Source organism: Trichosurus vulpecula, chromosome 6 (genome assembly GCF_011100635.1).
Source record: "Trichosurus vulpecula isolate mTriVul1 chromosome 6, mTriVul1.pri, whole genome shotgun sequence".
NCBI lineage: Eukaryota > Metazoa > Chordata > Mammalia > Diprotodontia > Phalangeridae > Trichosurus > Trichosurus vulpecula.
In genome coordinates, this window is record NC_050578.1 from 66,285,864 (window position 1) to 66,300,849 (window position 14,986).

The 14,986-nt window shown below is 37.3% G+C and overlaps 1 protein-coding gene across 2 annotated transcripts in view; it reads right to left on the reverse strand.

The window, feature by feature from the left end:
• The window catches only part of PPP3CA (protein phosphatase 3 catalytic subunit alpha), a 396,094-nt gene that overhangs the window by 317,829 nt on the left and 63,279 nt on the right, over window positions 1-14,986 (reverse strand). The gene's annotated exons all lie outside the window — the stretch shown is intronic.

The window sequence follows — 14,986 nt, forward strand, 5'->3', positions numbered from 1 at the left end:
TGCAAATCCCATGATTTGGCTATGGCAATATTCTTCATTCGTTTTTTCCCAAAGGCTGTTGCCATGCCAGCATCTACATTCATTTCACCCCTCCAACCCCACCCCCCTCTCTATTTGTTTAAAGGCACATTTACTGAAGTCCCCATTGTTTCTGATGTGACAACTCTACCTTGGAAGCACAGAATCCATTTCTTTTTATCAAATCAGGCAACAAGCAGATTCATTTTTAATTTTAATTGTAACTTTTCACTAGATGTTTTATATTCAAACTTGATTAATCATAAGCACAGATTGGAATGTGGGTAGCTTGAAATGTTTGCATTTAGTTGATTTTACACAAATGGCACCTAAAAGCCCTTTCCAAAAAGATGGATTAAAGTGTAATTTATCCTCAATGGCTTTAAATTTGCTAAATCATTTTTTTAGAATCTCTATAATCAGATCAACACCATCTAAAGCACATCTTCTAAAAGAAATGAAAAAAAACCTAATTTTCAATTCTAATTCAGATTCTAATATTCAAGAGATATTCAAGTATAAATTATTTTTAAAGAAAATCTTACGATCAGATTTAGAACTAAAAGTGATACATTTAGTGATGCTTAGATATTTAGATGACCTTAGTGATATACTTATACATGCCAACTCCTTTATAAATAGATAGACTGAAGCCCAGGGAAGCAAAATGATTTACCACTAGTCTCACAGGAAGGAAGTAGCAGAAACAGGGTTCAAACCTAGGTCCTCTGACTCCCAAACCCAAGCTGTTTCCATCATCCCACAGCTTAAATGACTACTTTCATTTCTACTCACTAACTCAAAACTCAACTAGAGTGGTCATGGCTAAGCTAGGAACTCTAGCTTAAGAATTTACCATTTAAAAAAAAAGAGCAAATTCAGAATCTAAAATCAATTCATTTTTTGAGAAGGAGCCATAATGAGTTATTTTTAAACTTTTTATAACATGCTTTGCATTCCTGAAGTATTTCCACTGTGCCTTCCTGTTCCTTCCTTCTATATACCTACTACATACAAGGCACTATGCTAGTTGCTGGAGATAGAGTTTTTTTTAAATTGGCCTGGCCCTCAAGGAGCTTGCATTCTACTGGGGGTTGCAATGTCTACTCATAAAAGCAGATACAAAGTAGCATGTTAACATGTTGAAGAAGAGACTATGTCTATAAAGAAGATAAAGATTCAGAGGGGTAGAAATTTAGAGAAAAAGCATTACAGCCATGGAGAATTGCCTAGATGAAAGCACAGAGGTAAGAGATGTAATGGAATGTCTTATCCAGGAAACAACTAATAATCCAGCTTGTGAGAAGAATGTGAACTAAATATGGAAAGGTAGGTTGGAAACAGATTATGGAGGCCTTTGACATTAGGCTGAGGAGTTACGGGGCCAACAGTCTTTGAAGAAGAGGGACATGAGAAGTATCTATTTTTTAAAATTATTTTTTTGGAAAATGTACTAACATTGAATTATAGAAGGGAAAAGCTAGGAGAATAAAGGAATTCGTGGAAATAATACATATGACAGATGATAAGTGTAGCTTGTAGCCATGGGAGTAGAAAGAAGGAGAGAGATAGACATGTGGAGATGGAATTAATAAACTTTAGTGATTGGACAGGAGATGGGTAGGTAGTGGAGAGAGATTCCTGTAGTAGAAGTCCTGAAACCTTGCTCTAAGAAGAAAGTAAGCACTTGATGTATCCCCCCTCCTTCCTCCCCCACCACACACGCTTCTCTCTTCAAAGACTGCTCTGCTTGATAATATGATCTTGCCTGAACTTTTTGCTTGTGAAATGTAAAAGTCTTCATCTTAACCCTGGTTCTGCCATATCATGCCAGTAAATATTACAGGTCTTCTGCAATAGCTAAATGTTATCTCATCAGGTCGTCATAAATCCCTGAAACCTAGGCAAGAGAAATGACATGACTTACCCAAGTCAAAGGCTATAGATAATAGGTATATTCTATAAATTAGAAAACCACACCATTCTAGTATCTTGACTATTCCTACCTCATAGCATTTATCTCCTAAAGTTTCCAAGTCTAAACAAACTGAAAAGAAAGAAATCTACTTGGCCTCACACTAGGCAATTTAGCCACAAATTATACTCTAACAAAGAATAAGAAAAAGAAGCGGGGGGGGAGAAGTTTAGAGAAAAACAACACGTTAAGGTAACTGATGGCATACAGATATGCCGTATACATAGCTACCCACCTATCCAAAGATCAGTTCTTCCCAGAACCTCTATGCTACACTCCTGACTCTTTGGACTTTCCCCACAATACGCCCTGCTGTTACTTTTTCCTCCTCCTCACTTCTCCATTTTCATATCCCTTTTACATGTTTTCTTCTCCCACTAGAATAAAAACTTTCTGAGGGTAGGGACTGTCTTTCTTTCTCTTTTAGAACAGTGCCTGGCACATAGCAAAGGCTTCATAAATATTTGTTGAATGGATAATAAGGAAATGTTTGCATGACTGCACACATAGAATCTATAGGGGGAAGGAAAAGAGGAAGGTAGAAAATTTGAAACTCAATTTTTTTTAATGAATGTTAATTTTTTGTTTTCATGGAATTGAGAAAAAATAAAATGTAAAAAATTAAAACTTATTGACTTGATTTGGGGAAGACTATTGGTCATCACAGCATGCCCATAGAGTACAAATAATATTATATTGTATAAATATAAATAGCTTATATATAATATAAATATAAATAGCTTATATACATATATAAATATAAATAGCTCAGCTGCTATATTCAGTGAAGTTTCTGGGTTAGGACAATTTGATTTATAAAAGCCAACACAGAAATTGAGATCCAAACCATATTACCAAACTTTAAGTTCTTTTGAGCAAAACTGCCAATTGCACAGACTCACTTCCAGAGAACACCTACTAAGTAGTAAGTACCTGACAGAATGGAAGAAGTATTGAATTGGAGTCAGAGGATGAGTGTTCAAATTCTGGCTTTATTAATTACTACATGTTTGTTGTTGGTTTTGTTGGTGTTCTTGATGTTGTTTGTCCTTTATTCTCAGAGAGGACCTTGGCATCAGGAAGGTGATGCCATGACTTACAAGTGAACCGGATTTAAGTGAGGGAGGGCTGTGCAAAGTCACCAGCCTTACCCTCTTCTCCAGAGACATCTGGGTCCAGGGTGAAGCTGTTGGCAAGCTACTTCTCATGTCTGGGCCTCAGCTTCATCAACTGTAAAATGAGGGATGTAAGGTGGAGGATAGGATGGGGGAGGGCTGGAAGATTATCTCAAAAGCCCCTCTCATAACTAAAACTATGGTCTTTGCTACAGCTTTCTTAAAAAAAAAGTATTGCTATTTTTTAGTTTTTATATCAGCTTCTTTTCTAAACACATCCCTCCTCCCACTCCTACCCACAAATTATACTCTAACAAAGAATAAAAAAAGAAAGGGGGGCAGTTTAGCAAAAAACAAAACATTAATTTAACTGATGACATATCGATATGCTATATCCATAGCTTCCTACCTAATCAAGGAAAGGAGGTAGGGTTCTAAAATGTCAGTTTAGAATAAAATAGTGTTCACACACAGAGAACAATAGTAATGCAGTAGTGTGTGCCTTTAAACATAAGCTCAAAATAAAGTCATTACTCTGTGATTCATAGTAGTAATATACAAGAGAATGAACAAATCGAATTTCCTAAGAGTAAAGAGAAGTCAGAGGATTTTTTTTTGTTTATTTGTTTGTTTTTTCCTTTGTAGTAAAGGGAATATTGTTCAAAATAATCTCTCAACATGGAGTCAGAGGGACCTTTGAGACACTCTGACAGCATCTGCTGACTTTCCTTCCACCCCAGCCCCTAACCCTAACCTTCATTATACAATGCTGCAATTTTATTTTACTTTTTCATTTTTTGCAATTTTGCCAGAGGGTCCATCCTCAGGTTGATTAATTGCATTGAAAATAGAGAAGATTCATTATCCAACAAAACTGTAAATCCAGGAGCTAACTTCAGCAGTCTGTGGCTCGGCACAGCAGGCAGCCATGTGTGACAGGGCACTCCAAGGCCCAGAAGCTGAGGAGGTCTCTTTAACAAGGTCTGAGTAAGTAGGTCAGCTGTCACCTGTGACAGGGTTCAAGCTTCTCACAGAAGAGCACATTAGCTGTGGTATCTCAGGATCAGTTTTCGACAGCTGAGGATGGAATCTTTATGCTTTTAAAAGTCCTTGGTGTATTTTTTCTCCCAGTGGAGAGACCCATTTCTTTTGGCAGAGTTTAGATGTAAGGTAAGATAAAAATCACAAATATGCTTTATTCTTTTTTTTTGAGCCCCAAAAGGTTCTTCTAAAACTTATGTATTAAATACTTTGCATTTGTTAATGCCAAAAGGTTACAGTAAAACACTGTTGTCAAACCCAGATTCCATTCTTCAAACCTAGGCCTTTATCATGATGACAATGAGAACATGGACTAGCTAACCCTGGCCCACATTTTCCTTTGTTTTGATTTGTTTCTAAATGAAAAAGTATGCACCGGTTTAAAATGTCTTGACTCTGAAATAAATGCATTTAAGTGTTAGAAGCAACAACAGCAGAGGCAAAATCAAACTCCATTTTCTGCCCTCTAGAGACCTGTACAAGTCTCATTCACTGCTAATGTATGCCTTTAGCACCACTCTTAGTTATAGCAGAAGACTGAAGCCAGCAGGAAGCTATGGAGAGCACAATTGATCTTGACCTCTTCACTCTCCACAGTTTTCTTGCTATGTAAACGTATATTCAATATAGAAGCACCAGCCTTTCACCAACATAGCCACAAGAACTTTTTGTTTCTCCTAGTTACACCAAGTCCAGGAGATTGAAACTGCAAAGTTGTGATGCCACTGGACAGCATACCTTCTCTTCCCATTGAAGTATGACTGACCTATCATCTTTCTCCATGCTACCTTTTATTGTGTCAAGGGCCTCTTTGGAAGTGTGCTGAAGCTTATGGATCTCTTTTCAGAAGAATGTTACAGAATGCACAAAATAAGATACTCAGGATTACAAGGAAAATAAATTATATTAAAATAGATTCTTTGTTGTTGTTTTTAAGCACATTGACTCCAGGCTAAGAACCCCTGTGTCTAAGGGAAAGAAAAGTGCTCAATATTTGAATTTGCTAGTGCACCCAACATGGACAACATTACTGCTTCCCATTAGTTTTACAATGGCTAAATCACTGGCAGTAATATAGGATGACCTAAAATCTGGCTTATTAACTTTGTTCCAAAAGCACATATAAGAAAGATAGGATTGGAAGGGGAATGTTATCCCCCACATGAGTTAGCAAGACTAACACAAGTTGTTTGTTGTTTTTTTCTGGTAGAAATAATTTGATATTTTATTTTTCCCTAATTACATGTAAAAACAATTTTAATATTCCTGTTGCAAATTCTGTCCTTGCCTCCCTCCTTCACCTTCCTCCCTCATCGAGAAGGCAAGCAATCTGACATGCTATGCATGTGTAGTCATGCAAAACACATTTCCATGTAAGTCATGCTGTGAAAGTCATGGTCAAAAACCCCCCAAAATAGAGTAAAGAAAAAGTATCTCCAGTCTGACACAACTTTCAAATGATGTTTTAAAACTGACTAGACTTTGGAAAAATTATTTCCGGGGAAACAGAGATAGTCTAAATCAAAGCAGAAGTTTCTTTTATAAGTTTTCTTCCCAGAGCTATGTTCCTATAATGCCATAGTGATAGGGTTTCCCTCTTTGCTCTGACAGCTGGCCCCAGAGAGGTTGAGGGGACAGTGTCACCTTCCAGAAAGCCCAGTGTCCTGCCAGCTCAGAGCCATGCCAATGACAGGAGTGGGAGCTGATATAAATAGGAGTCAGAGGAATCCAGGAAAAGCAAAGCAGATTGAGAGGCCAGAATCCTCTTCCTCAAACTACTATCATCCATGGGAAAAAGGGTGAGAGATCCAAGATGGAAAGCACAAGTCCTGAAGAGGTTTCAGAATCTGAGTGAAATTGACAGCAGTTAAGCAAACAGCCAAATTGGCTGATTCAATTGAGAAATTTTTCCAGCTGCTTGACTCAATCGACAATGTGATTAAGTGATTTGGTATTGCCACAGCCAAAGAAGATGTGCTCTCCAGAAGAATCAGATATAAAGGAAAGAAGCCTCGAGTTTGGAGTCAGGAGGCTTGGGACACCCAATGGCCTTGGGATTGTCAGGATGGTTCTTACCCTCACCTGCAAAATGAAGATGACAATTTCTCCCATACCTATCACACAGTGTTGCAGTTTAAAAAAAAAGTACTCAGCTAGGTTTATAGTCCTATACAAAAATATATCACAACTTAAAGCTGAAAGAAAGATCAAGTGACTTTTCATGCTTAATTTCCAGATTTATTTCACATTAGGCTCCTTTATGGGCTCAAGGTTTCAGCCAAACTGATCTCCTTGCTCTTACCCTCACCCCAAATTCCAACTTCTTTTTCTCTGCCTTAGCCCAGAATAAAACCATTTCCACTCTGCAGTACCCTTTACTGTAGATGCCCCCTTGTTTTATTGCCAATCAAACCCTGGATTACCATTCACCTGAACCAAGAAATAAATAAAAAACATATGAAAGCACCTACTATGTCTCAAGCACTGTGCTAAACAGAGGTTGGAAAATTCACAAGATAGCACAGATTTCATCTGTTTAAAATCTATATTATGTAATCTCATCCCCAAGGAATGGCGAGGTAATCCTTTCACATTTCTCTAGTTGACTTGTCATCCCACTCATTATATTGGTTATTCCAAACTTTTTCATCCCTTCTCAAATCTCCCACCACAGCTTCTTCTCTTTACATTCTTTTCAGCTGAGGACTGTACCTCATACTTCACCAAAAAAGAAAATAAAAAAAAATAAAATTGAGCTCCCTCTCTTCCCATCCTACTAATCTCACATCACTCAAATATCTGTCTCTTCCATCTCCTGATAAAGAGGTAGCCTTTCTCTTTGACAAGAAAAACTCCTCTTCATTATCTTTGATATCAGCCTCTCTCATTTCCTCCTGATTTCCCCAGTATTGTATCCACTATCTTTCTCTATCTACTGGCTACTTTCCTGCAGCTTATAAATAATGTCTCTCCCATCCTTAAAAATTCTCCACTATATCCAGCAATACCTGATAGCTATTGAACCATGTCTCTCCTCTCTTTCTTAGCTAAATTCCTTGAGGAAGTCATCTGCACTAAGTGCTGTCATGACCTCTCCTTTCACTTCCTTCTAAGACATCTGCAACTGGGTTTTGAATGTTACCATTCAACTGCCCTCTCAAAAATCACAAGTGATCTCATAATGACCTGTTCTTAGTTCTTAGCCTTTTAAATCCCCCTGCAACCTTTGACAGTGTCAATTACCATCTCCTTCTAGATACTCTCTCTTCGAAGTTTTCATGACACAGTTCTCTCCGATTCTCTTCCTAGCTCTCTAATTGATACTTCACAGTGTTCTTCTCTGGACCTTCATCCAGTTCATCTAGTAACCATCGGTGACCCCCAAGGCCCTGTCCTAAGCCCTTCTCTCAACTTACAGCTAACACACTTTTTACAGTCCCCCTTCACCTCTCTCGATAACTGCTATAGCCTTCCAACAGGTTTGCCTACCTCGAGCTTGTTGACTGATTACTTCCCCATCCCTCCTCACTTCCACCACTCCAAAGTCTTTGGTTCTTTCAAAGTCCAAGGCAGGTTCTACTTTCTTTGGGAAGCATTCATTGACTTCCCCCTCCTCAAGTTATCCTGAATTTACTCATGCATTTATATTTTGGATCCCCCAGAAGAATGTTAGCTCTTTGAGGACAGGTATCATCTTTGAATCCCAGTGCCCAGCACAGTGGCTTGCATGGAGTTCATGTTTATTGAATTGCTGAGCTGAATTTCCCAACATCAAAATGTGGCTACCAATCATGCATAAAGGAGCCCAGCTAGGTTTTGTGTTTTGATTTCAAATCCAGTGCTCTTTCATTCGTATCACATCTTCCAAATAAACCCTCTTAGTCAATTCATAATCATCATCTTAGTGATTTTACACTAGGTCTACCCACAAAGAACAGTGAATCTGAAATTTCCTAAATAAGGTATGGATTTCCTTTCATACCTGTCTTTAAAAAATTACTTCACAAGTATAAGGTGGAGGAAGAGAAAGGAACAAGCATTCATTAAATGCCTACTATGTGCCAGGAACTGTGCTAAGCACTTTACAAATACTGTCTAATTCGATCTGTAACAAACTTGAGAGTTAAATTCTATTATTATCCTCATTTTGCAGATGAGGAAACTGAGTCAGACAGAAGTTGAGTGATTTGCCTAAGGTCACAGAGGTAGAAAATATCTGAGAATGGATTTGAATTCTTACCTTCTTGACTCCACACCCAGTGTTCTACTCACTGCGCAAACAAGCGGCCTCCAGGAACTATTGTTAGACAATAATTTAGCTGACAGAGACAAAGGAAAAAAACTCATATAATCTTGGATTGCACCAAGAGGAATAGTTTTCAGGAGTAGGAGGTGAGTCTTTCTGCAATGGTCAGAGCATATCTGGAAAAGTGGGGTCAATCCAGGGTGCTAAGTTTCAGGAAGGGCACTGGTAAACTAAAGAACATCCAGAGGAAGGAAGCAGGTTGTCAAGGGTGTTGAGTCCATACCGTATGAGGAACAGAAGAAGGAAGAGGGGATGGTTAGCCTGGAGAAGAGAAGACTCCAAGGAATATGATTATCATCTTGAAGTCTTTGAAGGCTTGCCATGTGGAAGAGAGACTATGTTTGTTATATTTGGCTCCAGAGGACAGAATCAGGAATAGTTAGCAGTTTTGAAGAGTCATATGAAGTATTAGACAGCCAAAAGAATTCTTAAAAAGATAATTGATGCTTTCCAAAAGCGACCTGCCTTGCCTCCAGAATTAGCAGACAGGGTGGCATGGGAGTTCCCTCCCATTGGAGAACTTCAAACAATATCAGGCTGACCACTTGCAGGGATGCAGAGGGGAACCTTTGTCATGCAAAAGACCAGATGACCACTAAGATCGCTTCCTTTTCTAAAATTCCATGATTCTTGAATTTTTGACAATTTCCCCCATGAGAGGTTATGCATGCATATAAAGTGCTATTCATGTTTAACATAAAATACATTTATACAAGTTCAGGGAAGTCAACAATTAGAATGAATAATTTGTTCTCCTGCCACCAACAGAAATAAAAATGAGGGGCATCAGGAGCTTAAGCACACTGATTAGAAGGGTGTATAGATGTAACAGAGGTATTTAGAACATCATATGTCATTTTTTTAAAGGAAAAAAGGAAGCAGCTGTCTAAATATTTAAGTTTTTTTTCCAAAAAAATATTTATACACTGTCCGGAGGATAGACAGAGCTGAGATAATGTTTTCATCCATAAGAGACCACAGAACCAATGAGCATGCTCCAAACAAAAGAGACAGAGTAAGACAGAGAGATGGAGTGATAGCGGAGACAGAGAGAGAAAGGGAGGGAGGGACAGAAAGAGACAAAGACTGAGAGGAACACATACATACACACCAACTAACTAAGAGAAGGAAATCCTGGGAGTGAGGTCATTAATAAAATCTGCCATTCTCTGATAATGCAGGAAGGAGGAAAACCCTGTTGCCCGTTGGCCTCAATTTTTACAATGTAATCTTCCTAATGTTTAAACCAACATTATCAACTGCTTGCACAGGTCCTTTTTGCAGGCACCATGGCAAAGCCACTGCCTCTAGGAGAGGATGGAGGAAAATACAGCAGCTGATTGTTTCTGATGAAAAGAAGATGCTCCCCACCTGCTTGTGATCAATTGCATTCAAAACTGTGTCCCTGATTCCTCCACCACCAAACAAATGAAAGAGAACTATAGCAAAATACAAGTCCAATCTTCCAAGTCAGTGACATATCACGAAAATGAATAGTAGGAAGACAAATTATATCTCTTTAGAAAACAATGGATGGCTACATAACGTGAATAGACAAGGATTATTAAGACAATAATGAAATCTATTTATGCATTTTATTGCAACACATTTATTTCAGTATCTTTGGCTTTCCTGCAGGTGCCTCTATTGCCAGAATTTGTAAACTGTTGTTATAGTTATAAACTGTTTGAATACAGTTTAAAGACCAGAAGGTAGTAGCTGGTATTACACAGGTATTTTCTTTGGAAACTTTTCAGAGAAATTTGATGTCACTGAGGTATAGCAGAGTGTTGTGGAGATTTTCAAAATGTCTATTGTAATTGAAATTATTAATTTCACACCTAACTTTGCTATCTCTTATTTATTCACAAATTGCTCACTTATCTATGTTTCATAAGTAATATGTTCCATGTTCTTCTAATTTTCTTCTAATATTTCTCTTTATATAGGTCATGTGTCTGTTTTGATCTTATCTTAGTAAATGGTGTAAGATACTGGTCTATGCCCCATTTCTGCCATCCTGCTTTATAGTTACATAGAGTATATGGTTCTTGAGGACAAGAACTATATCATTTCATAATGTCTGTATCACCAACATAAAGTACTTTGCATTGTACACAGTAGATGTTTAATAAATGTGAATTTTGAATGTATTTGAAAGTAAGGGCTAGAATTATATCTCTGACAATAGATTCTCAATATTTGTCGACTTATATATTGCTTCCATTTTCAATTAGATAAAAGAGGTTGTGTATTGTAAATCTGGAGAAAATGGAATGAAAATATTCAAGGAAACTTTGTAAGATGATATTTTTTGATTGCACAGCATTTTGGGGACTTAAATTACGCCCTACCCCAGTAGAATGTAAGCTACTTGTGAGCAAGGATTGCTTCATCTTTTTTCCCCCTTCATATCCCCAGTGCCTAGCAGAGTGCCTGGCACAAAGTTTGAGCTTATAAATGCTGGTTGATTGGGAAAAATTGATTGATCATAACTACAATTTTCACATAAACATAAAAGCAATTATTTTAAGAAAGGTAGTAAAAAAGATTCTACTGATCTGTAGCCAAGGAAAAACAAACAAAAAATGAAATTATTTTAAGTTACAACATAAAAGATTTAGGCTAGATGTAAGAAATATAATCAATAGTCAACGATTAATCAAAGTTCCTTGATGTTCAAACTCATTATATTCATACCCCATTTGACAGCACCAGTATTTCCCTGACAAATTTTCTGTCCTCCCTCCCACAACATGGGGAGACTTTGCCTAAAAGAAGGCAAAGGTGCTCCCCAGAATCTGATTGACTGCAGCTTGCTAGATGCAGTTTTCTTCCTTGCAGACCTATTCCCCCATCCCCACCCCAGCCAACACAGGGTAGCCGAAAGGACAAATCATCCCTAAGACTTGATTTTTCCCAGCTTCCATAACACAGCTTCCTGGTTATCCAAGAGAATTAAATGTCCTAGCCCCATAGAGTTAGGTCCCCTTGGATTTATTGGATTTCTAAAGCCCACATGAGTCACCATACCCTGTCCTGCTAACCAAACATAAGGATTCGAGGGGAGAGAGAATTCAAATGCCACTGTTTCCTTGCTGCTTTATGGCAAAGTTAACCTCCTTATGCTTAGTGCTCAATCACTGATGAATACTTCATTTTGCTCCCCACATTGAAACTAAGAGGCTGTTGGCATTAGAGCAAGCTCTTGACATCTCACAATGATCAATCACAGTACAGTTTCAGGATGAATTAAGCATGGAGAGGGAAGAAGACAGTAGTATGACTAGCTCACTGCTAAGTTTAATAGGAAGAATAGTAAGCATATTTATGTAGCACTTTAAAGTTTACAAAATACTCAAGAAAATATGGTAGGGTAAGTAGTGGAAAAGTTATCTCTACGTCAAAGCACTTTTAAGTGACTTGTTCATCGCCCCATAACTAGTAATTGCACTGAGATTCAGGAGGCTATGCTCTTGATTCCAAATCATACTCTTTCTCTTACACCCTGCTAATATCAAGAAGAATGAGGACCATCCTGCTGGTTTAGTACTGTTAGGTGAATGAGCAAGAGATTGGCCACAAACTAGACTTTTGGCACAGGTAAGAAGAAGGACTCAGCTAGGAAGTGGTTTCAGCTGGGAAGGACTGAGCTGCTGGTATGACAACATTATTTGGAAAGTAGAAGGGCAGAAAGAAGATATTTTTTTTTTAGAAAGATCAATCTCCTTCTTGATCTCTCCAATCAAAATATGTCAGGAATTTGGACTGCCTTAAATTTAATCTGAAGTTTAAAGATGCTTCTAACATGACTAAGACAGAGAACTTTTCAATGTTAGGTCATTAAACAGGAAAGAAGTAAAAGTAATCACTTTCACCCAAAGCATCCTACAGGCCCATGCATTGACCTTTGGCATCTTCATTCTACAGGAAATGAGATAGACTGCCAGAGATTGTTTCCTGTTGGATCAACAGCCCTGCCCTGCTTTCCTTTAATCATGGAAAGTTCTCTAGAGGAAGTGGAATATCAGGTGGGTTTTTTATGAAAAGGAAGGAGGTAGCTTAGGGCATTATAGAGTCAGGGCCCATTTCAACAAGTGACTTTACTGCAAATGAAGCCTATAAGGGAATATATGTATGTATGCATATGTGTGTATATGAATATATGCCTATGCATGTCTATGTACACATACACATATATAAATATGTGGATGTATAGGTTTGTATTCACAGATACCGTTATAATCTATATATAATATACAGACATACGCATATAGATACACACTATTACTAAAGTTACTAAAGAAACAATAAAATTCAGCAAGAAAAATAAATTGGATCAAGGTGACTATATGACCTTGGAGACTGGATTAGATAGGTCCTAGGATTCCTCCCCAGTGTAATATTCTACAGTTTTAGTTACATTAGGAGTTTATCAAGGGCCTTCCATATCATCTCCTATTTCTCCAAATCAATTAAAAAAAACTGGACAATTTTAACTATCACTTTTAGGTCTTCAGTAGAATAGCTAGTCTTTCTGTGTTTGAGCCTCCTCATCTGTAAATTGAAAGGTATGAACAAGATCAGGAGTTGTTTACTTCTTTTTGACTCCTGGACCCCTTCTCAGATTTATGTTGTTAAATGCATAAGATACAGTACGTAAGATCATAAAGGAAACCAACTATATCAAATTGTGTGTTCAGTCATTTTCAGTAATGTCTGACTCTATGTGATGCAACTTGGGGGTTTTTTTTGGCAAAGATACTGGAATGGTTTGCCATTTCCTTCTTCAGCTAATTTTACAGATGAGGAAACTGAGGCAAACAGGGTTAAGTGACTTGGCCAGGTTCACACAACTAGTGTCATGGATTTTATGAAGAGGAGTTTTCTTGGCTCCAAGCCCAGTGTTTTATGTACTGTGTCGCTTAGTTGTCCCTATATTCAAATACGATTTTTTAAAAATCATAGACTCTAGGTAAATAATCCATGAACCTGTCAGTCTCTTGGGTCTGTAAGTGATTTGTCCAGGGTCACTAAATCAGTAAGTATCAGAAGCAAAACTTAAAACATGACTGTGAGAATGGATTTCTATCTAGTATATCATGTTACCTCACTGAAAATACACATGCATATCCCTCAGACTAAGGATTCAAGAAATATAGCTACCTTGATTCAGTTTTTTTTAAACAAGATGAGAGATTTGTGACTTTTTAGCCTGAAATATATTTCACCATCATCAATTCAATTATCAGTGGCTTCTTTTTTACATTGTCCTCTCTAGAGTTAACAGTTTTGCTGGTTCTCCCTGGGGAGTACACACTCCCCTCCCCAATCCTCTCCCTTGATGACCTCTAAAACTTCCATTCTATATAGGTCAGATTAACTTCCTGCTTTGCTTTCACTAAGAACAGTTCTCCTTGGGGCCAGTGGCACAATTATTTCAGAGAAAGTTTAAACTTTTTTCAATGCATAATAGCACTAAGTAGTGGCAGTGAATTGGAGAGAGTATTTCTACTATCACATTACTGTTTAATCAGGTTGTTCCTAATTAGGAAAATATAAAAAGGAAAGAAAGGAAAAAATATGTAGAACTAATTAGCAAAGTATGACTTTTTTCCCCAAGACATATAGGGAAAAAAACCCATAAAGAACAAATAATGGCTCCTTAAGCCCACATTTTCATCTTCATTTAAATTATATGTTATGTAGAAGGAACACTGGATCTGGAATCAGAATATCCTATTAACATACAAACTATGCCATTTGCCATTTGAATGACCTTACAAAAATCACTCCATCTCTCTTGGCTTGTTTTTTCATTGACAAAAGGTGGTACTAAAATGGATGATTTCTAAGGTTCTTCCAATATTAAAATCTTATGAAATGATTAAGAAGAATCTGTATATCCCCCAAAACTGAACTAAGATATCCAGATGCTGTGTTTTTCCATGTGATAATTCCATAGATTGTAGTGTGGAACTCTCTAGGAAAAAGTAAGTCAGATATTGAAGAACATTATGCTTTTCTCATTCTAGGAAACCATTCACAGGCTATTTATAAAATCAACTTATAAAGTAATTGTTTCAGTACTTTTCCTATGCATATTGCAAAATCCAAGAACAAATTTAATTTAAAATTCATCACAAAAGCAATAAAATTGGGATGTGAAAAAATCAGGATGTGTATTAGTTTATTCATGTCTGATACTCTTTCTTTTCTAGTTTATGAAGGTAACCATGACCTTTATTTGGGGTGTATTGGAGGATGAGAACTAAAAACAGAAGAAAAAATAAATGTTCCTCAGTTGTTTTGCTTCTGTTCTCTCTGCCAAGAAAAGAGACTTTTTGATTATAAATCACAGAACAAAAATGACTAAGAGAGATTTGGTACCTAAATATAAATAATACTAGAGACACTTAGTATCCCTTGCCCTTGAAAATTCTAGTGACCTGTAGTAGATTAACTGCATCTTCAGGTATAGAAAAAGAAATTGAAAGATGTGATTGAGCAGTCATTGTCAGTAATATTTTA